The sequence below is a fragment of the Amphiura filiformis genome, chromosome 19 (genome assembly GCF_039555335.1).
Source record: "Amphiura filiformis chromosome 19, Afil_fr2py, whole genome shotgun sequence".
In the NCBI taxonomy this organism is placed as follows: Eukaryota; Metazoa; Echinodermata; class Ophiuroidea; order Amphilepidida; family Amphiuridae; genus Amphiura; species Amphiura filiformis.
The window spans coordinates 6534424-6560333 of record NC_092646.1 but is presented as its reverse complement, the minus strand read 5'-3'; the positions used below and the strand labels follow the sequence as shown (position 1 = coordinate 6560333).

Sequence of the window (25910 nt, the reverse complement as noted above, 5' to 3'; positions counted from 1 at the left end):
CCGCAAAGGAATAAAATTTCTCTGTCGACTTGTTGGAGTCATATACCGTATATAAAACAACAATAAAAAGGATCAGTGCAGAAAGAAGCCTGTTTCCTGGAGAAAGAGAGTGATTGGTGAAAGAAGCATCATAGTTGGAGAAAGTGTGATTTGTGCGGGGATTTAAGTATTTAGAGAAAGTAGCACCATATCTGCATGAGGATTTAATACGCAAAGGATATATAAATGTGAACAAGTTAACAAAGACATACATCAGCCCATATGGAAAGGTTTGTATACAAAAAACGATTCTCAGATGCACAGTTTCCACCTCGATACACCTGAGCAGAAGTTTTCTTCCAAGAGCTTCCAAGCAAGCAGTGAATTGTCTCTACACAGTCTTTGGTTACACTACACAGTTGAGTGCACAGTATCGTAAGAGCTGTGTGAACTTCTAGCTGGAAAATAGGTCTCTGTGATTAGTTTTTGTCAAAACCTCAAGTGTTCCCTTCATCCAATCAGACTTTTTTTTTATATCGAACGAAAGCTAACACTTCCCCCCTAAAAACAGTTTTTCTCATTAGGCAAACAGATAACGCAATTCAATGTTTATAGCAAGGAGAATGTGGTAAATCTGTTGAAAACGATCCCAGCACGATTTTTGACCAAAATGTAGGTTTTAAAAATCAAAACCTCAAGTGTTCCTTACAATATTTTTCAAATTTTATGTTATTAAATGGAAGAGCACACTTACTAGTATATTTTCCTTATACCGGGTGTCCCAAAAAAAGGTTACATGTAGATTTTTGAAAATAATCTAAGTTAATGTTAACAAATATTAGTATCCTTTTCATGACATAATCTATGTACCCTCTACTAGTACCCCTGTGAATTTCAAGTTCACAACCTACGTACTTAGCCCGCATTCCACGAATTCCTGAGCAAGCTCTTTAAACGTGACATACCATACCACCGTCACAGCCACCTGGCATTTGGCGGGGCAATTGAGTAGGCCCAGCCATAGCATGGCAGATGCAGTATTTTATTCTGATAAACAATGAATAAAACTTGTTAAGTTTTATTTCAAGAGTTCAGCAATGTAACAACAAACAGTAGCGATTTCAAGTCAACAAAATCAAAACAAGGCCTGAATGCAAAAGATTGATATTCATTTCACTATGTTGATGACGCGATGACGGGAGATACAGCGTGCAGAACTGCTTTCACCAAAAACGTGTTCTTCTTTAACGACCATCTTCCTTTATTTTTTACCAGCAAGAGTCAAGAAGCTCTAAAACTGTTTATTTTCAGTGTACAATATTTAATTTTTTAAATGTTTCTTTTGTGCAATAAGTTCAAAATGAAAAATATGAGAAACATAAAAGGTAATAAAGAAATAAATCTGAAAACAAAGGTGTGCTTGTGTCCAACTTTCGTTATGCGATATTTTGATGGTTAGCCACTCTTGACGCCCCTGTCATCTTGCGCTCATAAGTTAAGTTGCGTTTAAGATACGGAGTTGAAACTTTGCAAACAGTTACAAGAAGGATGAATAAATAATATCTGAAAAAATGATATTGTTTTATTGTACCATCACAAAATGCGGTCCATTTTCTACATGTAACCTTTTTATGGGACACCTTGTACTAGCCTCGTTAGAATGAGCAATGGCCAATTCTCTTTAAGTTGCAAATCTTCTGCAAAAAGTTACTATTTTCGCCTGTTTTGTCATACGGTTGTAAATTCAATGAACTATGACTTTGCTAAAGAGCGCTTACAAATTGATATGGTCCAGAACATTACAACAGAACTCTCTGATCACCATGAAGAAGACTGCCGGTTAAGTAGCGATAATTAAAAAGTGTTATTGTATTGTGTGTGCGCTAATGGTTCATGTACATGTGTCAACGATATTTTACTTTCAAATAAAGACTTAGATTTTGTTAACTCAATCAAACAGTGTATTATTGTTGTGAATTTGGGTAAAAGGTGATTTTTGCCTTGGGTCATTGCGGCTTGTAACAAAAGTACATTGCATACGAATATCGATTTCTTGCATCTAGACACCAACTTTAAGAAGAGCTGGAAAGCAAACAAAACATATTATGACTCCAAGTTTTTGATATTTGGTAAATTGTCACCCAAGTTATTCTCAAGGTCACATGGTCCAACCATCATAATAATACAATTTTGTCTTTGTTCTTCACATTTTGCTTTTTTACCAGTGTAAACTGTCTCCTAAGTTCATCTCAGAGTTATATGATCGATACGGTCGAATTCAAGGTCAAAGGTTAAAAGGTCATGAAATTTCAAATTGCTCCTACATCAAAAGTGCCTCCACTAAATTATTTTCAATTAAGGGAGGTGTAAAGAGCGAACCGTGGTTTAGATTCCAGAGGGAGGGTGTTTGTAAGAGGCACAGCCATCAGAAAATGAATAACTGAGATCGCGCGCCAAATAAACTTACTGCAGTAATTTTCCAAGTCTTTAAAAAATTTAGGCATATGTGGAAATCGAACCCGGCACCTTTCGGTTCTGAATCAACGGATAGTACCACTAAGCCAACTTCCTATATGCACTAATACCTGTGATTAAAAACCTCGCGTCGAGGTTTTGCCAAGTTTTAAAAATAACGGTTACTTAATGAAATAACGGTTAGTTCATGAAAAAGAAGAAGTGAAATTGAGCAAAACGCGACGAGGTTTATTTGCCCGTAAGAGAGCTCTATTGTTCCGCTATTGTATCCGCTATTGTATACACTATTGTATTCTATTCTTAAAAGCTACTGCAAGAATCGCGGTAATCCCTGATATCGCTGGTGTATATCGCCGGCGTTTCGTATTTATTAACATTCAAAATGATCCGATACTCTTACATTTATAGACTTATTCGCGCTTTTTATATAATATTCAGAAATTGCAATTATGAAAACTACAAACTTTGAAAGTGAAAATATATTACCATCGAAAATATATCATACTTAAATTCTATAGAATCTATAGAGGCATTGCATGTGACTACACCATAATTCATTCTAGAAACGCTTGCTGTTAGAATAAGAAAAATTTTAATGCTAAATTATTGCACATTCTAGGGAAGCGTGGTTACTGTTTTGAAATAACCGAGTGAGAGGGTTTTCAAGAAAATATTTTTCCTGTCAAAACTGAAGCATCCTCTGTATAAAAGAAAATATGAATATTAACTGCACATCATATATAACTATTCATGATACCCAATTGTGGCATATTTGAGGTCGTTTATGAAGCAGAGAATTTTATTTAAATTTTATATACGCCAAAATATTTTTTTAATTGAGCAAGAATAAGGATAGAAAAAACGTTAAAAATCTATGTATAAATAACATTAGACCCGGCAAAAGATTACTGTTTCGTTTTTATGGTATTCTAATCTTTTATTTCCCGAAGAAACATTTGGGGTCTAAAATGGATTTTTTATGTAATTGATAAAAACATCGAACGTGTATACAAGAAAATGGTAGGTTTTCCTCTATAGTATTTTACTGACCATGGAAATGTACTGAGACACAAGCACGTGTCAAAATCGATATAATGTATTGTCCATATAGACGCCCAGTTATCATGCTTATCGTTGATTTTTTTGTATAAAACACGCAGTTAACCACAATTGAGCGCTAATAATACACATAAATGTTTTTATTTGAAATATAATTCCAAAATATGGTACGTTTTCTGCCTTTGCTTGTCACGTGGTAGGCCTATGTTGAAGTTGCGATTATATCTTCGAATAAGTTCCAAATGAATTCCAACAAGACAAGTAGCCGAGTGGTCTAAGGCGCTGATGGGTTTATAGTGTGTCCAAAGCAGTCCGCCGCCGTGAGTTCGAACCCCGCCTCCGCCAAACTTTAATGAAGTAAAATTAAAATTGAAATTTTACTTTAAAAAAATTTCATATTGGGGAAATGTGACTGGCAGAATTTATGTATGGCGTGGAGTGGTGTGGCATGTGACGTATCATCCCGTAAATATAGTCCATACAGGACCAACGCAATATGTAGCACTATTATCAACGCCGTCAGGCGTTGGTCCTTATAGATTGGTGCTATACCCCCAGCAGCGCAATCGAATTACCATAAGCAGTGACCAGAACCAACCCAGTTAATGACAACGTAATAACTCCAAATATGGTTGGTAACCCCGCCCATTATTTAACCGCATCTGTTATGTAACTGGGACGAGTACGCTAGTCATCTCAATCGATTGATTATGAGATTGCATGGATCAAAACACTTCACACTTTTGAAGTAGCTGGGTTTCGACCAGTGTAGGCCTAAATCGTGATATCATATTGATTTATTTTGTAAAATCAGTGTTGTTATATTAGTCTGGCTCTATTTTGGAAATGTGCTTATTTAAGCATCAAGCGGCAAGTTCGCGTAAAAGCTGGCAACCAAATTGTTTTGTTTAATTCGGGTATGCTGAATTCAAAACTTTTGTCTACCAAGCTATATATATATTGGAACTCCGTGACCCTCAAAAAAGACCCTCAAACACCCTACTTGCTCATGTCATATAGGGGGGGGGGCAAAATGCTCCAAATTCACTAAAAACATGTCAAATTATTTGTCTGGGTCTAAGGATCACAAAAGTGTAACATTATTGCGCACGTAGGACATATTGAGTTTTGAGGTTCGACAGGTCCAAGGTCAATTTGCACGCTAGGGGTGAAAAATTAAAAGTTGCTCCGATTTTCGAAAAATGGATGCAAACTGTTCTTCAAGTTCAAGGGATTCTTTGATTAATCACTCAATCGTTGGTTCATTCAACCAACGATCCGTCCAATAAGTATTCAACAAACAATCAAGAAAACAATCAGAATCATTATTGAATTGATTGATTAATCAATTAATTGATATGGTCATCCAATCAATCAATATAATAATATAATATAATAGAATCACAATAACTTATTAGATTGATATATCGATGAATTAATAGTCAGTCAATTATTGAACTACTCATCAAGTATCAATCAATAATCATTCGTTCGATCAATCGATCAATCGATCAATTATTAACAAATTACATTGTAGTCTCGCAATTAATGTACCGTATCTTGGTGTTAAAATATCAATCAATTAAGTAATCGAGTAGTCAAGCAACCACTCAATTTATAATCAGTCTCTCAATTGTCTCTTCATGGTCTTACACTAGGATCCACAACATGCTCATCTATAATTAATAAGGGCACAATTCTTTAACCCCAATGCATTTGTATAGTCATTGAATGACCTTTGAAAATTTGGATACAAAACTCATACTCTGAAACTTGAGGTCAAATTTGCACTATTGAGTATTTAATTGTGGTTATTGAACTATGTCATTAGGATGAGGCCATTGTGGTCCATAGTGTTAGATCTGGCAATCTCAATCAGTCAGCCAAATAGCTATTGACCGCTCATAACTTCATCAATCTCAAATTAATCAGTCTCTCAATCAACCAATCTACCAATCATTCATTCTATAATTCAATTACAAATTGCATTCCTTTATAATTCATATGCATGATATTCATTCATTAGTGACTGATTAAGCATCAATAATCATTAATACTCTGGTTCTGATATGATTAGTCTTTGATCTAAAAATCTCTAAACAAAAAAGTAAGCAAGCAAAAAAGAAAGAAATCATAATTTCACGATATAAGCTATAGAAGCCCGATCAATGGCAATATATAAATCAATCAACGAAAATAAAATATATAAATGAATAATTAATGAACACACATTAATAATAAAACATAAATAATGATACATGAAATAAATCGTCGGGTGCATCACATACTGGTCTATCTTGAATTTTTGACTTTTTTGAGAAAATTGGTATATAGTTCTTTTTTACGGAGCTCTTCCAATACAACAAATTACAGACCTCAATTTTTCCTAGATAATTAGTTATAAAATGTTAAATTTAAACTATCTCTGATTTTTTCAAAATACGAATTTCACATACTGAACTATCTCGAAAAAAACACGCATTTCTAGAAAATCGCAATTGAAAATCTGTTCTATCTTGAAAAACACGTATTTCGAGAAAATCGCAATTGAAAATCTTCGTATTAAGTTTACATTTCTATAATTTAATTAGACTATGGATTTTCATAAAAGTGGTTTTAAATTAAAGCATATACTTAACAGATTTATTTAAGTGGAATCTTTAATTATATTTACGTATGTAATATTGCTTAAAACTACACTTAAGTTGTAGTTCTGTATGTGAAATCGTTAATTTCCCGATATCGTATTAAAAGTGCATCACATACTGGTCTATCTCGAGATAGACCAGTATGTGATGCGTCTAAAGTCACGCCATTGTTCGCGAAATCGAGATAGCCCCCAAGATAGACCAGTATGAAACGCATTTTAAATACGATATCGGGAAATTAGCTATTTCACATACTGAACTACAACTTTAGTGTAGTTTTAAGCAATATTGCATACGTAAATATAATTCAAGATTCCACTTAAATAAATCTGTTAAGTATATGCTTTAATTTAAAACTACTTTCATTACAATCCATAGTCTAATTAAATTATAGAAAGGTTAACTTAATACGAAGATTTTCAATTGCGATTTTCTCGAAATACGTGTTTTTCAAGATAGAACAGTATGTGATGCGTCCGACGAAATGTAATTATAGGCCCGTATTAAATAATGAAAGAAAGAAAGAGAGAAGGAAAGAAAGAAAGAAGGAAAGAAAGAAAGAACTTGCTGAACTTCTTTTTTTTTCAAGAAAAGGAATTTTAAAGTAAATAAATGAGTGAAACCCAAAGTTTTTATGAAGCGTGTGCCCTCCAATTCTATATTTTTCTTAAACATGTTAAACGAATAGGCCAACTATCCCAATTAATAGAGGTTGCGCATATGACGTATCATACCGTAAATATGGCGGTATACTCAAATCCATTCAACAAAAGCATGATTGCAATCTACCGAGACAGTTCGTCTCACACACATAACAAATGCACTACGATCAAATAGGTTTATGACAACATTTGATTGAATGGACTGCACTGCAATCAACAATTTCAAGCACAACCTCTATACAAAAAATAGTAAGGAATCGAGGTTAACCAGGACAATATTAAATGCAGTGATGACAAAAGGAATTGATTGTGTGCAACCTACAGGTCAGTGAACTGAGGGTAAGAAGAAAACCGAGTATTATAACAGGATTAACACATGCAACTGAAGAGGGTTAATAATGAATTTTGTTACGCAATACTGGTGTCAATTCCAAGCTGGAAGCTAGTGTTCTGGTAGCAGGTAGGCACGCCACACCTACTGACAGCTATTGATGATATTTAGTCAATCGGATTGGCTGAATATCATTAGTAGCTGTCAGTAGGCGTGGTTAATCAGTTTGAGATTTCCCTCGACTTTCCAGGTCAGGATATGTCTAATCTAGAAGGACCCACGCCTGACGGCGTGGACTATCGTACTAAATGGAGCGTGGTCCTCCTTGAAGGACTACGTAAATATGGCAGACTACTCAAATGCATTCAACAAAAGCATGATTGCAATCTACCGTGACAGTTCGTCTCACACACATAACCCTGCACTACGCAGTTAGCAGCCTGCACAACCGATTCTTTTGTTTGGCAAGGCTCACTCAGTCATTTAATGAGGCAATACAAACGATCGAATTTGGTGTTGAAATGAGCTAAATTTTTAGTTACACCTTTTCGATGTAAAATTAATTTTCTCGGCCAAATGAAAAGCAATCATTTTCATTTTTTCAGTAAATGTCAGGAAAAATTGTAGTGCTTGATACTGTATTTTTTTCAAATTCTAGTGTTAAACTTAGGCGTGAAATTTAGTCATTTAGTGTAAGATTTTCGATTTTGATAGGCTTAAACTCTGTCCGCGAGCCTTTTTTTGGATCAACCTTTTAGCTTTTCAAAGTAAGATAGTTCGCTAATGAAGGATTTTTCCCAACTTTCTAACGCACATCACCGTGAGCGATATATCATAGTTTTGTCAGAATTTGCGTTTTCATTTCACTATTTTAACTGCCGGCTGACCATTTTTCAAAATCAACGAGTGAAGGCTAATACTAGCATTGTGGATCGATATCCCTGGGTTTAATAGGAATACCGGCATGGCTACAGTGTTGCTAGAACTTCAATATAGCAAAGAAATTCCCATGCCTATAGCGCTCCTACTGATCATGTTTAACCAGAACACTCAATTGGGGATTTGGGCTACCAAATCGCTGGTCGGGCAATTTGCTTTCAATGGAAAATTGACCTGGATAAACAACAAAGGAAATATCGACTATTTCTGTTGGTTGCTCTCGAGATAAAAGTACTGAGTTAGACATTTCCGAGTATGAAGGGAAAAAGGGTAAAATAAAAACGGAAATTCTAACAAAACTATAATACATAGACCCACACGATGTGCTTTACAGAGGTGGGAAATATCTTTCTCTAGCAAACTATATTAGTTTGAGACGCTAAAAAATGAATTCCGTAAAAAGCTCGCGTGCGAACTGAAGGCCTATAAAAATCAAAAATATCACACTAAAAGACACAATTTGATGCTTAATTTTAACACAATGAATTGTAAAAAAATGTATATCCAAGCACCAAGTTTTTAACTGACATTACTGAAGAAAAAAAAATATTGCTTTATATTTGACCGAGAAAATTAATTTCATAGCAAAAAGGTGTATCTCTGAATTGTGCTGATTTTAACATGTATCGATCGACTTTCAGCGCGACTAAGCATTTCTAAAGAATCGGTTGTCCAGGCTGCTAACTGTACGATCAAATAGGTTGATGACAACATTTGATTGAATGGACTGTACTCCGCCATAACTACGGTGAAGGACAACGGTTCAAATCCTTTGTTTGGAGCCAATCAATAATTTCATGCAGGGCCTCTATAGATACCCAACCCAGAAGTGCCCATTTATTTTCTAATTTTTTGTAATCGCGCCCAAATATCCCCGCAAATATCTTATAGGGTCAGTCCATGTCGAAACAGATTGAGTGTACACCCACCCTCTTGGATTTTGCTCTCATTTGGCTCAAGGGTACCTTTCTTCGGTCCCTTGGTGAAGTAAAAAGAAAAAAATTCAAACTCCATTTCGTTTGCGAATGGCGGGCAATCAAAGTTTGGCGACCTCGACCAAAATTGTGAATTTAAGGGTCCAAATGACAAAGTGCTCTCTTTGAGGGGCACTTTCTTCTTAATTGAATCAGTTGTGATCCTTTTTTTGAATGTGGTCACTCACTGGCTGTGTCTGAAATACCTAATGCCAAAAAAGATAGATTTCGGAATTTCGTTGGGATTTCAGAGGGGGGCAAAATCAGCACTTCGTACTGTTCAATCAAATTATCTTGATTTTGAAGGACCCATGATAATGTCACAGTGCACTTATAGGTCCTAATTATGTTCAGAATGGATTAACCATATGCCAATGTCTATGAGCAATTAAAAAAGAGAAATTTCTAGACCCTACAGAATTTTAGGCCACCCCTAAAGTGGTTCAGCCACAAATGGCACTTAAAGTCGGCAAATTTTGACCCCTAATAACTTTAGGTGTACACCAGATATGAATTTCTAGTCTTTTGCATCTGAAAGAATGTAGTTTAATGTTACTAGGAACATAAGATTTGTTTTGTATTTTTGTGTTTTAGTATTAAGTTGACGCTTTCAAAAATAGTCATTTTTGCCTAACATACCATGCATACAGGATACGGTACAAAATGCCCATTTTAGTATGATATTTTTTTTTTTTTTTTGATCACTTTATAGCCATTTGTATTATTTATCCTGATATTTCAAGTTGCTCTTGAGTCAAGTAATAAGAAAAAACTACTTTCTAATCCTCTGTATGGATTTTTAAGGGGTCAAAATGCACTTCCTGGCAACGATGCACATGCAAAGTACAGGTTATGGGGGTCAAATTTTCAGAATGCTCCCAATTATGTCAAGTAATATATCAAATTACTCGTATGGTCATGAGGATTCCAAAAATGTATAGTTTGTTATGTGTCAGACCTTTCAGGAGGGCGCTATGACGAAAAATGTTCATAGGTCAACGACCTTTTGAAAGTATCAAAACACAAAAATACAAAACAAATCTTATGTTCCTAGTAACATAAGACTACATTCTTTCAGATGCAAAAGACTAGAAATTCATATCTGGTGTACACCTAAAGTTATTAGGTGTCAAAATTTGCCGATTTTAAGCGCCATTTGTGGCTGAACCACTTTAGGGGGGCCTAAAATTCTGTAGGGGGTCTAGAAATTTCTCTTTATTTTGAATTGCTCATAGACATTGGCACATGGTTAATCCATTCTGAACATAATTAGGACCTATAAGTGCACTGTGGCATTATCATGGGTCCTTCAAAATCAAAGATAATTTGATTGAACAGTATGAAGTGCTGATTTTGACCCCCTCTGAAATCCCAACGAAATTCCGAAATCAATCTTTTTTGGCATTAGGCATTTCAGACACAGCCAGTGAGTGACCACATTCAAAAAAGAGAGGGTCACAACTGATTTAATTAAGAAGAAAATGCCTCTCAAAGAGAGCGCTTTGTCATTTGGACACCTTTAATTCCCAATTTTGGTCAAGGTCGCCAAACTTAGATGGCCCGCCATTCGGAAACGAAATTGAATTTGAATTTTTTTCTTGACCTCACCTAGGGGTCCATGAAAGGTACCCCTGAGCCAAAGGAGAGCATAATCCAAGAGGGTGGGTGTACACTCAGTCTGTTTTGACATGGACTGACCCTATACACGGTTTTATTGATTCATTTTGGGCATTTCAAAAGTTAGAAGTCGTCAAAAATGGCAACATCCATTTATAGCAATGGTTGAGTAAACATTGTCTAAACACTAGATAAAAAGACAGCTTTGTACTACAGAGAAGATGTGAGGAAAAGGAGATAGATCCAGCTATCCTCAAACAAAATATGTGTGCTGCCGCTCATTCAAAAGTAATCACGCTATTCAGGTTTAACAATAAAATACAATAAAGGGGTTCGAACCCATGATGGGTGTGATACACAACTTGCTGCTTAATAGTTTTAGGGAAAGGTCAGTGTCTGTATATCATCATACTATGCATACCATGCATGCAGACCCTAACATCCAGTTATATTTCAAATAAAATATGACCGAAGTTCCATGGCAAATTATAATTTCTGACGCTTGTTGACTCTTTCAACCTCAACGATTTATGATACAGACTATTTTCAATTATCAAAATATCTTTATTAGGTTTGCAGGAAATGACAGGAAAATACATACAACAATAAAATAAACATGATCAACAATCATTAGCCCTAGAACTCTGGCCATAGTATCCGTTTTTACTTCCACTAGGGCCAGAGGCACTTACATTGAAAAAATTGTTGGAGATGGTTGAACGCAGCAGAACAAATAAATGATGAAAATTGACCTTTTCATTGTGTTCGTGGGTCACCGCAAGAGCTGTAAAATTCCATTTGAAAAAACATATTTTTCATATTTATGCACACTTTCCCTACCTATTTAAATGAACCTCAATATTGACCAACATATTGTACCCATTTGTGTTATCTTCAATTCGACGATCCCTGTTGATTTGCCGTGAAAACGCTTGCATTTACTTGGAGGGAATTGTTCAGTTCTTCCGTTATTTACATCATTGGCATCATTTGACCTCTTGACCTGATGCGAAATCTTCCCTGTAATTGAAGACCGAATTGAAAAGACTAGTTTGCGTATGACGTCCTGTCAACCAGACCAAAAATGCCGTACTGCGCAGGTCAGTAACCAATCACGTCGCGCCTTTGCCCTGACGTCAGACGCAAACTAGTCTTTTTAATTCGGTATCATGCAACTGCATCTGACCTCGCCACATCTCGGGGTCGTCATGTCCATTTTACTTGTGGGGTGGATAAATGACGGAGTAGTGGACTAGGAATAGTAAATTAACATGAAACGTAAAACACCTAGTATAAAACGAGAATAACTCACGCATGTCCGACCGGCCGGCCGCCCGTTGGAATAAAAATACACGCTGGATTGTCTTGGAACTCCAAATGCTTTAGTTACAAACAGAGATTGCGCTAGTAAAAATGCATTTCAGCCCCTGCCAAAGTTCATTTTCGGACTCCCCCGTAAAGTAGAATAGTCCAAATTATCGTAACCTTTGACATTGCCAATATCACACAAATGTCGTCTATTTCATACCGTAAAGAAGTATGACCAAGTTTCTGAAGAATATTGGTAAGTTTAAAGGCCAGATATCACGCTAACGAATATGATCTGCATTATATAGAAAGATCCGATCGTTGTCCGAACGTCAAAATTTGATAAATGTCAATGGTACAATTCCAAGCACGTGAAAGTCGTTAGGTCATTTCTCAACACAATACCTGTCAGAGGATAATTTACATAGGCACAAAAGACCGTGTTCAACGTAGCGTTACTCAGCCAAACATGGCAGAGTAGGTCCCGGATGGTCGTACATGTTCCTATCTCCACAACGTTATACCTTTCCAACAAGGAAAGAGATACAAAAGGCAACTGTCATCCCTTTTCTAACAAAATCCTAAAACACTCTCCCTAAATAATTATAATTCGAAATAATAACACCTATTCATTTATTCATTATAAACCTCTCGCAAACTGGAATGTGTATGTGGTGAATTGTAATTTTAATAACCGATATATGGAAACAAACAGGTACTATAATATTATTCAAAATCAAGAATAATATCAAACAAATCCTCCTACTCGAACAGTACACTTAATTTAGGCCCGGGATTTAGGCCTGCATTATGATTATAGACCTAAGGTAAAAATACTTGAAGAGATAACAAGAAACCTTTCGTGCTTGGCCACTGTAGTGCTTGGCTGATCCTTGCTGGACGCCACAGCTCCCGGGACCACCGTAGGTGGCATGCCACGACTAAAGCTCTGACGGAACACATTAATTACTTTCATATGCACAAACCTGGTAATGGTCAAAAATGGCCCAGAAATCTATGATATAGGCACACTTTTGACATTGTAGCCCATGGAATGCCTTACTTGGGTTTCAAAAGGATTGGAAACGCTGATAAATATACGAAATAGCATAGATCGGGGCCAAAAAATGCATTTAACAAAAAAATCTAACCCCCCCTGTGACGTATACGGATAACGTGATTTACGTCATAGAGCACAAATTTGGTGACATCACATGTTTTGTCGCCGACCGCAGAGTTTGATCACATGACCAATTTGATTTGACCTGAGAGTACTAATTGATTGATTTGACCCTCAAACAGCTGATCTGCAGCACGAACGTCAACACGAGAGCTCAGAGTAGGTTGTTCGATTGAACCAATTTTCAACGTCTATTTGGTCATTTTGAACACCTTTTCCTGTAAGAAAACTATCAAGACGAAGTAAGTACTTAACGAACTGATTTCTGTTGATATCTTGGTGATTTTGTCGACAGGTCCATCTAAAATCCCGTCTCGTGGTCTGGTCTAAAATCCATGCTTGGCAATGCATGTATTGTCATCCATGGTTAAAAGTATATACATTTTCATTGCATGCATGCATCATTGATATGTACTGTGCGTACTGAGTCTGATGATGGTATGGCGTGGGATCTTTTATTAAAGTTTAAATACAGTATCAAAGTTAATACACTTCCTGAAGTCTTCCTCGAAGAGACCGTAGAGTACATGTATAATTAAATTATAGCGGTGTGCGATCAAAAAAGCTGAGAGCTTGAGAGCAAATACATGATTATTTAGGGAATTGATTTTGCAATATAACAAATTTCCATGGCATCCGGTATCCCCGGCTGCCCCGCTTGCTACGGCCCTGGGTGAGAGGATGCATTCCCTGTATGGGCAATGCATCCTCTCACCACCATAATTCTTCATCAACAACAGTCATTTCTCCAACCACAGGAACATAACACAAAATTATGTGCAACATCAAAACAGTTCAAGACACGTACCGGTACATTAAAATCCTTTCAGCATGCCTTCAACAAACACTGCATACTAATTGTACCTGATGATTTTGCTAACACCTTCACCTTTTATTGTCCAACACTATCATTAACCTGTAACCCATACCCCCAAATCTTCATATCAGAATGATGTTTTATAGGCCTATAGATTTCATTTCATTTCATTCTTCTATACATGTACAGGTAGCCCCCTTCATCTGGCCAGACGCAACACATGGCATCTATCTCTAGTTCCGAAAAACTCTGGATGAAGGTCAATATTGATCTATTATGTGAGTGAGTGAAATCAAACACCGTGTCCTCGTTGCTACTCCCATGTAATCGAAGGTCGTAAAAATTAATCCGATAACAATAGAGGGTATTCATTACTACATCATTGATGTGGTTGCTCAATGCTCATGCATAAAATTCTTCCACATAGGCTGTTTAGCTTAATCATGTTAATCGGGAAGTGACCTCTTGAAATGATATCATCACACTGATCAGAATGATCTTAATGTTATTACAGTGCGGCCCACATACAATGTTCAACACAAAGTGAACGATGTTATAACTTGGAGGGCTAACAAACCAACACCGCCAAAATTCGACTGACGTGTGTACAACGTGAGAAGCTATGAGGAAATGGAACACTCGTTGTCTGATAATGCATGTGTTTATGGTTCGGATAGCGGTTACTTAGCAGCTCTCGTTCCGCTTGGGTTTATTGAATACACTATATATAGTCATCAATATGTCGTTTCCAGTCCCTGGCTGAACTATAGGGTTCAGCTATTATTTTGTTTAATAATTCTTTTACCCCATGCAGCTGATTGGGGTGGTTACGGGTCGTTTAAAAACCACTAACCGCGAAATGAGGATATCGAACATAGGCCCCCGCAGGGCTACAAAAAACTGCTAACCGCGAAATATGGATATCCAACTAGTTTGCCCTCGAAACTGTAAAAAAACTCATCGCGAAATATGGATATCCAACTAGTTTGCCCCGCAGGGCTACAAAGAACCACAAACCGCGAAATATGGATATCCAACAAGTTTGCCCCGCATGGCTACAAAGAACTGCTAACCGCGAAATATGGATATCCAACTAGTTTGCCCCTCGAAGCTTCAAAAAACCACTCATCGCGAAATATGGATATCCAACTAGTTTGCCCCGCCGGGCTACAAAGAACCATTAACCGCGAAATATGGATATCCAACTACTTCGCCTCGCATGGCTACAAAGAACCACTTACCGCGCAATATCTTTATACCCCAAAAAAAGAATTAATATCTACCAAAACACGTTTCAAAACGTAAAAATGGGCCAAGTTTAAAAAATCTTTCCTGTGTGGCTTTTCACCCTTTTTTAAACTTGGTCCCATTTATGAAAGTTTCTAAAGACCCATACGAAGTCATCTTTAGGCTACTTGTTTCTTTTCTTAGTTGTCAGTGTTCATTTTGTAGAGTAAATGAATTAATGTTCGTCCGTAAAGACGTTATAATGTATTTTGATTTAAGCAAAAGTAGCAAATACTCACTTTGTTAAATTCTTCATCGTCTTGTGCGATCCTGCGCCTTATGTACAGATGTAGGGCCTATAATATGTAACAGGTTGACAGACAGTCAATTTGCTAAGTATTTATAATACTCTACTACTCTTTATGAACACGCAATATAATGAAATATAAACCTTACTGGAAATTACCCTTTCAAGCTTTTAATACAAATAATTCCTTTTATTGTTTGATAAAATATGTTTATAAAATTTCCTTGTTGCTCGTTTCACCTATTCCAGCTGTTTTAATGGCGGTATTAATCACATAACCCTTGCAAATAAAGAAATGTGATTTGGGATAAATAGCGCCATCTATAGTTTGCATTTAGTTAATAATGGAGCCAATTCTATATACATCAAACAGCCGTGTCATCTGGCCAGACGCAACACATGGCATCTATCTCTAGTTCCGAAAAACTCTGGATGAAGGTCAATATTGATCTATTATGTGAGTGAGTGAAATCAAACACCGTGTCCTCGTTGCTACTCCCATGTAATCGAAGGTCGTAAAAAATTAATCCGATAACAATAGAGGGTATTCATTACTACATCATTGATGTGGTTGCTCAATGCTAATGCATAAAATTCTTCCACATAGGCTGTTTAGCTTAATCATGTTAATCGGGAAGTGACCTCTTGAAATGATATCATCACACTGATCAGAATGATCTTAATGTTATTACAGTGCGGCCCACATACAATGTTCAACACAAAGTGAACGATGTTATAACTTGGAGGGCTAACAAACCAACACCGCCAAAATTCGACTGACGTGTGTACAACGTGAGAAGCTATGAGGAAATGGAACACTCGTTGTCTGATAATGCATGTGTTTATGGTTCGGATAGCGGTTACTTAGCAGCTCTCGTTCCGCTTGGGTTTATTGAACACACTATATATAGTCATCAATATGTCGTTTCCAGTCCCTGGCTGAACTATAGGGTTCAGCTATTATTTTGTTTAATAATTCTTTTACCCCATGCAGCTGATTGGGGTGGTTACAGGTCGTTTAAAAACCACTAACCGCGAAATGAGGATATCGAACATAGGCCCCCGCAGGGCTACAAAAAACTGCTAACCGCGAAATATGGATATCCAACTAGTTTGCCCCTCGAAACTGTAAAAAAACACTCATCGCGAAATATGGATATGCAACTAGTTTGCCCCGCAGGGCTACAAAGAACCACAAACCGCGAAATATGGATATCCAACAAGTTTGCACCGCAGGGCTACAAAGAACTGCTAACCGCGAAATATGGATATCCAACTAGTTTGCCCCTCGAAGCTTCAAAAAACCACTCATCGCGAAATATGGATATCCAACTAGTTTGCCCCGCAGGGCTACAAAGAACCATTAACCGCGAAATATGGATATCCAACTACTTCGCCTCGCATGGCTACAAAGAACCACTTACCGCGCAATATCTTTTTACCTCAAAAAAAGAATTAATATCTACCAAAACACGTTTCAAAACGTAAAAAGGGGCCAAGTTTAAAAATCTTTCCTGTGTGGCTTTTCACCCTTTTTAAACTTGGTCCCATTTATGAAAGTTTCTAAAGACCCATACGAAGTCATCTTTAGGCTACTTGTTTCTTTTCTTAGTTGTCAGTGTTCATTTTGTAGAGTAAATGAATTAATGTTCGTCCGTAAAGACGTTATAATGTATTTTGATTTAAGCAAAAGTAGCAAATACTCACTTTGTTAAATTCTTCATCGTCTTGTGCGATCCTGCGCCTTATGTACAGATGTAGGGCCTATAATATGTAACAGGTTGACAGACAGTCAATTTGCTAAGTATATATAATACTCTACTACTCTTTATGAACACGCAATATAATGAAACATAAACCTTCAAATGTTTTTGATAATACATAGCCTACGTCATATTGCACCGATTTCGAACAGTCTTAAACCTAATTGTTGCATGTAGAAATTAGGACTCATTCTTCATGTTATTACGGTACCACTTTACTGAATGGGACCAAGTTTAAAAAAGGGTGAAAAGCCACACAGGAAAGAATTTTTAAACTTGGCCCCTTTTTACGTTTTGAAACGTGTTTTGGTAGATATTAATTCTTGATAATGCTTAACGGAAATATCAATACTAATGTACGATGTCATTGAAAATCAAATAGAAATTATAAATACAAAAAGAAATTATAAATACAAAAAGAAATTATAAATACAAAACGAAATTATAAATTAGTTTTTCTAGGCCCTACGCTGGAAAAATAAAGCAGCATACGAAAAGTGATAGACGCACGGTTTCAAACAAGCGACGCTCAGAAAAGCAACTATAAGAAATCACAACGCCTTAGACCGCTCGGCCACAGAATCACACAGTCTACTCAATGTCAAAGAAATATATTAACCTTTAACGTTACGCAATATTGGCACATGACACGGGCACATGTCTGCGGGTAAAGACTCTGCATAATAGAAAGGCGCACAAATGGTCTATCCCTGAAGTCATACTAACCAAATGGTCATTGACATGTAACCAATTCTTTGTATAACAGCTACATTCAACATATACAAAGAAGTATATTATTAGGCGTAGACGCAATCATCAATGCGGGAAGTATAAAACCATAGTCGCCACTCGTGCACTTGTTTGAGTCCACGGCTATTCCGAAAACAGCCTTGAACCCTGAATTTAGAGGTAGATATTGGGTTGTTACATGCAAATACAAACTAATCATATCATGAAAAAAACCACCGAGAGGACTACGATACTTATTCAGAGCCAATCTACATTCTGTTATTTACAAAAGCCGACGATCAAAGTAAAATTATAAATGGAGCAAGACCAGATATCAACGTTAAATCACGGTAAGTTTGATAATATTACTAAAATTGAAAATAAAGATAAAATTAAAAATAAAATTGATAATATTACTAAATCATCAAAACGAATTGTAACGTAGGTATGCAGAAAAGAGTTGTATTAGCAATAACAAAGTATGTGCAAAAAGATTTGTCGTTGGCATTTCGCTTTATTGACATATAACCAAAATATCAAATTTTGGAAAAACCACCCCAAAATTTAAAACAAACGCGAACCTTCCAAAATAAATATATATTAGCACTCGGCGGCCCAGTCACTACCTGTCGCTGTGATTTGGGGTAACTCGTTGCTTCCCTTCTCCAGATACCTGTACTTCAAGTTCGCCTATACCCCACGCCTTAACCTAAATACCTAAATTTCACATTGTAGCCCAGTCAAATTAATATAAGGGGTTAACCTGTAATTGCAACAGAAGTTGATCATCTCTGGTTAAAATCCATGACAATATATTCCTCTCATTATAAGTATTCAGAAAAAATATAGTTTGACCTGTCTCCGCCATTATAGTCCTTGACTTACTTTGGATTGATGCAAATTTGGCACTGCACTGTTCCACTACTTGAGTTTTCGCAGACTTTTGATATGTTTTGTGTGAGCTTTTGGGAGATGGATGCAGGTAAAATGGATTCTGCAGCAATTAGTGGTGGGTCATTTCATTGAATGGGCTGTTAAGCAGCATACAAAATCCACTCAGATCAGATCAGATCATGATTTAGGTAATATCCTCATTTTTTCCTCAAGTTAGAAGAACAATTTGGTTTATATGATCTCCATAAACACCAATGACATCAATAAACATCGGTTTCTTTGTATAAAAAAGGTAGAAGAACATTATGAGACTGGATGAGTGCAGATCCGTCGGAACACGTTTTTCAATACGGAATAAATGCTAACCTCATCGTGACATCATCCAAGCAGCAAAGTTCACTTCCCATTGAAAAAGCGTTATCCGACGGATCTGCAGTCGAGCATTCTGTTATAGAGCACGATCGAAAATTGTATTAACCGCACTGGATGTATAGACTAATCCAATTTCACGCATTCCTACACCTCAATGGCAGCCATTGCTGGGTCCCCCCCTTAGATCTATGCCACCTAAAATGTGAAATGATGAGGCCTTGGCGGGGATATTAAGCTGCATTCCATCACCTGTGTTACACGTGGACAAAAGTTTGGTGAACGTTTACAACACAATACAATTCAACATCGATTTTTAAGCGGATTTAATCCGTTCCTCCCAATTGGGCAGTAACCACACCAGTTTGGTGCAGACGGGACCCAGTAATGGCCGACTGAATTCTGACCATCACTTGGCTCGTTGGATTCGTCTATACTACATTCCACACACAAAACTAACAGTGCTATAGCGCCCTCTAGTTGTCCGAAAAAATATTACAAAACATTTTAGAAAATAATAGAGGGATTATTGCTATTTCCCATCGAGAGAACAATTAATGACGTTCTCTTACATCAAAATCTTGCTCTCTTAATGTAAAGAGTGAACCAAACGAGTGGACATTTCACTCCAAAAGAGTGAATTTCACTCCAAAAGAATTAAATGTATTCTCTTTAAGAGGCCATACAAGGGACAACAACTCTTTTTTGGTTCACTCTTTGATAAAATCCTTTTAGGATCGAAAGCTCAGGACCCTAAAAACTTTGAAATTTTGATAAAGTAGGATATTTATGGGATAAGCAGTTTCCATCAGCTCTCTTTTTAACTCATCTTGTATATTTATAGAGTAAAATACTAAAGTAAAGCAATCATTGTTTATGTTATATATAATTACGGCATCCAAGTTCATGAAGTTGGAAAGGCAAATAAATGTAGTCCACTTTCTTTTTGAAAAGACATTGCATTCATGATAAAAGCTATAAAGATTATTTGTTTATGAAACTGATGTAAAAATATTACCGTCAATCTATATACCTTAGACATATCAACCAGACATGTACGCTGTGCAGGTAATATATAGCATGGTGACTGCCCTCTGTTAAAAAACAACGTTGAACCATTATGGCTGTGAAAATCGGTTGGCGCATACCTTCCTCTCAAGACATTTCTATTCTATGTTTTCGTGTCATGTTTGCTTTTGATTGTTTGGGTTCCTGTTTATTTGTTTATTCATCTTCGAGGCAATATATTGTGATATTTTAAGAATATATTATTTTTGACAGTGTCATATTCAGGAAAACGCACGTTAGCCGTGTGCAAAATATTCTGTTTAGAACAAATGTATTAAAGCAGAATGGTCGACTGAAGATCCGTCGGATAACGCTTTTTCATTTTTGATTACGTAATCAAAATGACGTAAGAGCGAAGTAATAATCTCTGTTTTTTAATGTTTACCCTTGTGTTTTATTGCTGTTTATTTTTCCTGTATTTTACATATTTTGCTTCTACTTGTATCAAATTATATGCAGCCTTACATACACCCCGGGTCGCCCGTTGCAACAGTGTAATACTTGTTAAGCCTTGCAGGCTTAAATATAAACTGATTTTGTAAAGTAAGCAAAGAGAAGAAACACAGTTTAAGGAACTATTCCCAAGCCACCTTCACAAGAAGAAACTACAATGGTCGAGTGTTCATCATAAAAAGGGTGAAATAAGGCAATAGAAACGAATTAGTTCAATCTTTCGATCGGCCATCGATGCCTTGTTTCCGGTTGATCCTTATTTATGAAATCCATTAATTGTGATAACATACCAATCTTTGCATATATGTGTACATCCATATCAAAACGATGCACTTGTCGGCTGCTACATGTGTCTCATTTCACATAATAGCTAGGAATAAATACCAGACTCATACCAAGTGTAGGTCAATTCAAATCATCCCTAAGGAATGTTCTCTGTATTCCTAAACCATGTGACTTGGGATGATTTGAAGTGACCTCCACTTTGAAGATGAGTCTGGTATTTATTCCTAACTATTATGTGAAATGAGACACATGTAGCAGCCGACAAGTGCATCGTTTTGATATGGATGTACACATATTGATATTAATTAGGGGTCAGCGATCATGCCCTCAATCCTATGAATGAACCCCGTTCATACATACCCAACATTCTTAGCAATTCAATACAGATGAAAATAATAAGGATTTACAAGTTTAAATAACATTTCCATACCATTTTCCTTCATAAATTGGAAGAAAATTAGTAGGCCTACTTGCAGGAAGCAGCTCGGCTCATGAGGTCAACGGCCGGGAGTCAACGCGTGATACGCGCCATCTTTTGCGCTCCGCGTGAGATAGGCGCGGTGACATGCGCGTGTACGCAACACTAGCAAATCGTGGATCGTGTTAATTGAGTTCCAACGCTGCGTGACGCAGCTTGTTTATGCCCTGCGTACTGGTCATAAACGGTATTTATGACCAGCAAAAAAGGGCGCAAATCCAATCAGAAACGTTACATCGTGAGTATGTATGAACCACAGAGGAGTAAGATAAGACAGAGCGCGTACCACCAGTCAAAGTCCCCGTGTATTGTATGCTACCAGTTCTCGCATATTCATGAGGGCCGATTGTTCGTTTATTCGCGCCTGACAATCACGCCAGCGTTGCGTGCCTTCGTGTATACGCGATAGAGCGTTGCGTGCTTTCGCGATTACGCGATAGACCGTGAAAATACGCGGTAATTGCCTAGCAGTCTCGCCTGGCGCATTTCATGGAACAATCGGCCCTCATTATCGGATGAGGCGGAGACTTTGACTGGTGGTTACGAGCTCTGTCTTATCTTACTCCTCTGTGGTATGAACTAATATTAATATAGCATTAATTCTGATTAATTAGTCGTTACTTCATTAATTACCAGCATCGACGGTCGAGCCAAAGATCGAACAATTTTGTTTCTGGTGCCTAAGGCCCCGAAGGTGACAGCGCGGGTGTTCTTATCTACCAATGAATAACTTCTCATATTTCTCTTTGAATAAGTTCATCAGGACTGATATAGTTAAATTTAATATCAGATTTAGTTGTACAAGTCCAGAATTTTACTCACGTTTTAGACGTTTCATCTTCCGTACATGCGGAAGATTTCATCAGTAATGCGCCGATGCAGCCACTGCATCACCTCTGGTCCTCCTACTCTCATCCCCAGGGTGTGTAGTTGTTTGCAGTAGCTGATCGTATACATGACTCAAAGAATATGTGCCTTCATCGCGATTGATAACGTGGTCCCTCCGCTTTCTAATCCACATCGCTTCTCTGATCCACCGTGTTTGTTTACATATTTGTTCGTTTTCCTGGAGATAGTAATTATGGTGATATTGTTTGAATTATTTTGACAGGAGAACCAGATACCGGAAATTGTACTTTAGTTGCGCAGCAAAAACCTGTAAAATACGATATCCTAATGACGTAATCAAGATTAAGGAACCAAAATTACTAATATTTAATAAAAAGAAATGCTTATATGAATATTACAGCTTAACAAACAAAATTCATATCAAAACATTACGCAATTACCCTACAAAAATCGACATCTTTTCACTCTATTTAGTGTTGAACCAGATTTCACATTTTAATCAAACAAAAAACAACAGAAAGTTTACAAACAGTTTCCAGAAACATTTCCAGAAATCATCAAATGCCAAATAGCATCAAAAGAATAATATATTCCTGGCACCTTCAGTAAGAATGTGGATGTTTGCAACACTTAGAGAATAAAGGTATTGTTTTTTTAGCCGCTGTCGTGCATCTATCGTCTCATATAACACGGGCGACATTATTATTTTAAGTAAAACAAAGAGCCGAGTTGTTTTACGCCAAAAATAATGATGTCGCGTGTTACATGAGACGATAGATGCACGACAGCGGCTAAAAACAATACCTTTATTCTCATTCTTAAATTCAAATAAATATATTAATCATAAGTATACCAAATTTTAATCAAATTAGATCCTACATTTACAGATTTTATAGGGAATTACCTAGGGCTTAGAGTAGGTCAGTCCCGTTGTTGCTATGCACCTCCGATTGATTCAAATAGCGGGTACGAGTATCGCGTCGACACACGCGCGCGCTAAAGTATGTGATATCGTGTCATATCACACGGGTAAGCACCAATAAGATTGCAAGAACATTCTCAAGTGGTTAAGAATGTATGTTTGTATGTTTGTTCCATGTGCCCAACAAGATCGAATGAAGTACGTGCTTGTTATTGGTGCTCAGTGTGGTCTAATAAAATTTTCGTCAAAAAACGAAGACCTTCATATTAATATGTCTTTGATGACTTTTTCTAATTTCCGGCTCTCTCTTACCGCAGATACTCAACACTAGATATTCAAAATATTCGATTTCCACATGCTATAACTATGCACGACAATACTAATTTTACCACCGTTGAAAAAACGTTGGAGACTCACTTACTTTCGTAACCAAGAAAAACAGAATGCGTATTTAGCTGGTTCTCTATTAAATTTAACGTCAAATCACATACAAAAAGAAACACCGGGGATGGGTCGAAGAACATGTGGCTGTTCACTGGTAGTATTGTCGCATCATTCTAGTCTTTGATGCAGTCTTGTAAATACCTTAAGTGATTTTACGTTCTCAGCTACCAACACATATCATTTTGAACCCATACTAATTGCAAACCAGGAATACAGTCACCGCCAAGTTATTGCTGGATTTTCTATCATCGGTAAGTAAACTTAATTCTTTAAAATTTGCAGGAAATATATTTTTCTCAAACTTTTTTAGCTTTTAAGTTTTTTTTTTGCGCCTTTTTGTGTGTTAAAATGGTTGTGTTTACTTTTGTTTTAGTTCTTATAATAGCAACACCACGTCGGTGAACAGGTGGCCCAGGCTTTGAAATGTACAGACCATGTGGACTTGTGAGATGTTGTGTTTTCTTTCTGTTTTCCACAAAAATATTACCCAGCAAACACAAAAAATGTTCTTTAAATGCTATATAAAGATCCTGAATACGTTTTTATAACATTATTGTAAACTATTTTGGGCAAATATTTTGCAATTTTTTGTCAACAGTTAAATAACATTCTGTTTTATGAATGTTATTGAAACGTTTTTTATACCCTTTATATAGGCCTTTTCAGTAAAACGTTGTGTGTTTGTTGGGTAGCTACCAGTTTTTATTTTATCACCTATTTTATATTTTTTATAGTATTTGGGATCGTAATAATGTGTTGGAGTAAAATGATCTCATCTCTACTTAAAGGGGGATTTTGTGATCCTAGCATCTTTATATGACATTTTTTGTCAGTAGATATCTACGAAAGAAGCTTATTCCCAAAATTTCAGTTGATTCCAATTTTACGTTTGCGAGTTATGCATGATTATGTGAATTACATTGCTCTATAGGCCACTGTTGTAATTTCGTTCTGGTATACCAGAACGAAATTAAAATTTGACGATATTTTTGCTAAACGAATTAATCTGCAAGAAATTTTTGATATATAAACATTATGTATCAAGAGGTATAAAAATCTCTACTTTTTTGAGAAAAGTGGGGGGATGAAGCTGTGGATGATCCCGAAATGCCCTGTTAATGTAGATAAGAACATTTGTAATACTTTTAGTCCAAAGGTTGATTAATCAAACTATTGTAATTGTATCTTTTTATTTTTGTTAACTATTTAATCAAGAGAAATCTCTGACAAAGAGACAAAAGCGCGCAGGTGGGATTTTAATTTTATTCCGTGCTTTTATGAATCTGCACTTTTATTATTTGATTTCGTTTGTCATAAAATACATGGTTGGCAATCAAGGTTGCTAATTACATACCTTACCTTAATGAACTTTAAGCCATCTAAGCTTATGCCTAAAGGCTCAGAGATTGTTTTAGTGTTCTTTCAAAACAGTGTTCTAATTATCGGAATGTAATTATGTCGTTGAATTTAGAAACATTGATTGATAATCAGAAAGAAAAAAAAGCATTCTGGGATTTTAGCGTTCCATGCTTTACTTGATCTTTGTTTCGCTATAATTTCTTGCTCAAAAATGATCAAGAAATAGCAAATCGAGTTTCAAAAGGAACGCCAATACAAATTAAAATATTCGGCTTACCCCTTAGGTTTATCTGAAACAATAACATTCCTTCAAATCTCCCTCTAATCATAGCCCTAATCCAAACTCAAATCCAAACTTTTACTATATAATGATATCTGAAAATATATCAAAAACAACTCATTGGATTATTCCAGTTTCCCTTGTCTGGTTCGTCAATTTATTCAAACTAATGTCATTATCATTCGGGTAAAATATTCACTGTACCATCTTGAAAACATTCCCACTCATTCCATCTACCCCACTCACATCACTATTCACCTCGTTATACATACATGATATTGTAAAGGACCTACAGACATGCTAGATAATACTAATACTTTTAAAGGAAGTCATCTGCAATCACGACATTATGCCTTATACAGTATGTTAGAAAAATAAATATCAAGCACGAATCACATAGTTTTATTTAAAACAAACTCATATTAAGCCGGCTCTCAACACGCGATGTTCAAAATTCCCGCGCCGAAATTGTGTAGCACAATGACGTCATGGCT

The 25910-nt window shown here is 36.5% G+C and overlaps 1 long non-coding RNA gene across 1 annotated transcript in view; it reads left to right on the top strand.

Annotated features, from left to right (window-relative positions):
• The first annotated feature begins 23882 nt into the window (after positions 1-23882).
• The window catches only part of LOC140140865 (uncharacterized), an 83720-nt gene continuing 81692 nt past the window's right edge, over positions 23883-25910 (top strand). The window contains exon 1 of the long non-coding RNA XR_011857324.1: positions 23883-24028. This is a non-coding gene — a long non-coding RNA (uncharacterized lncRNA). The remainder of the gene's footprint in view (positions 24029-25910) is intronic.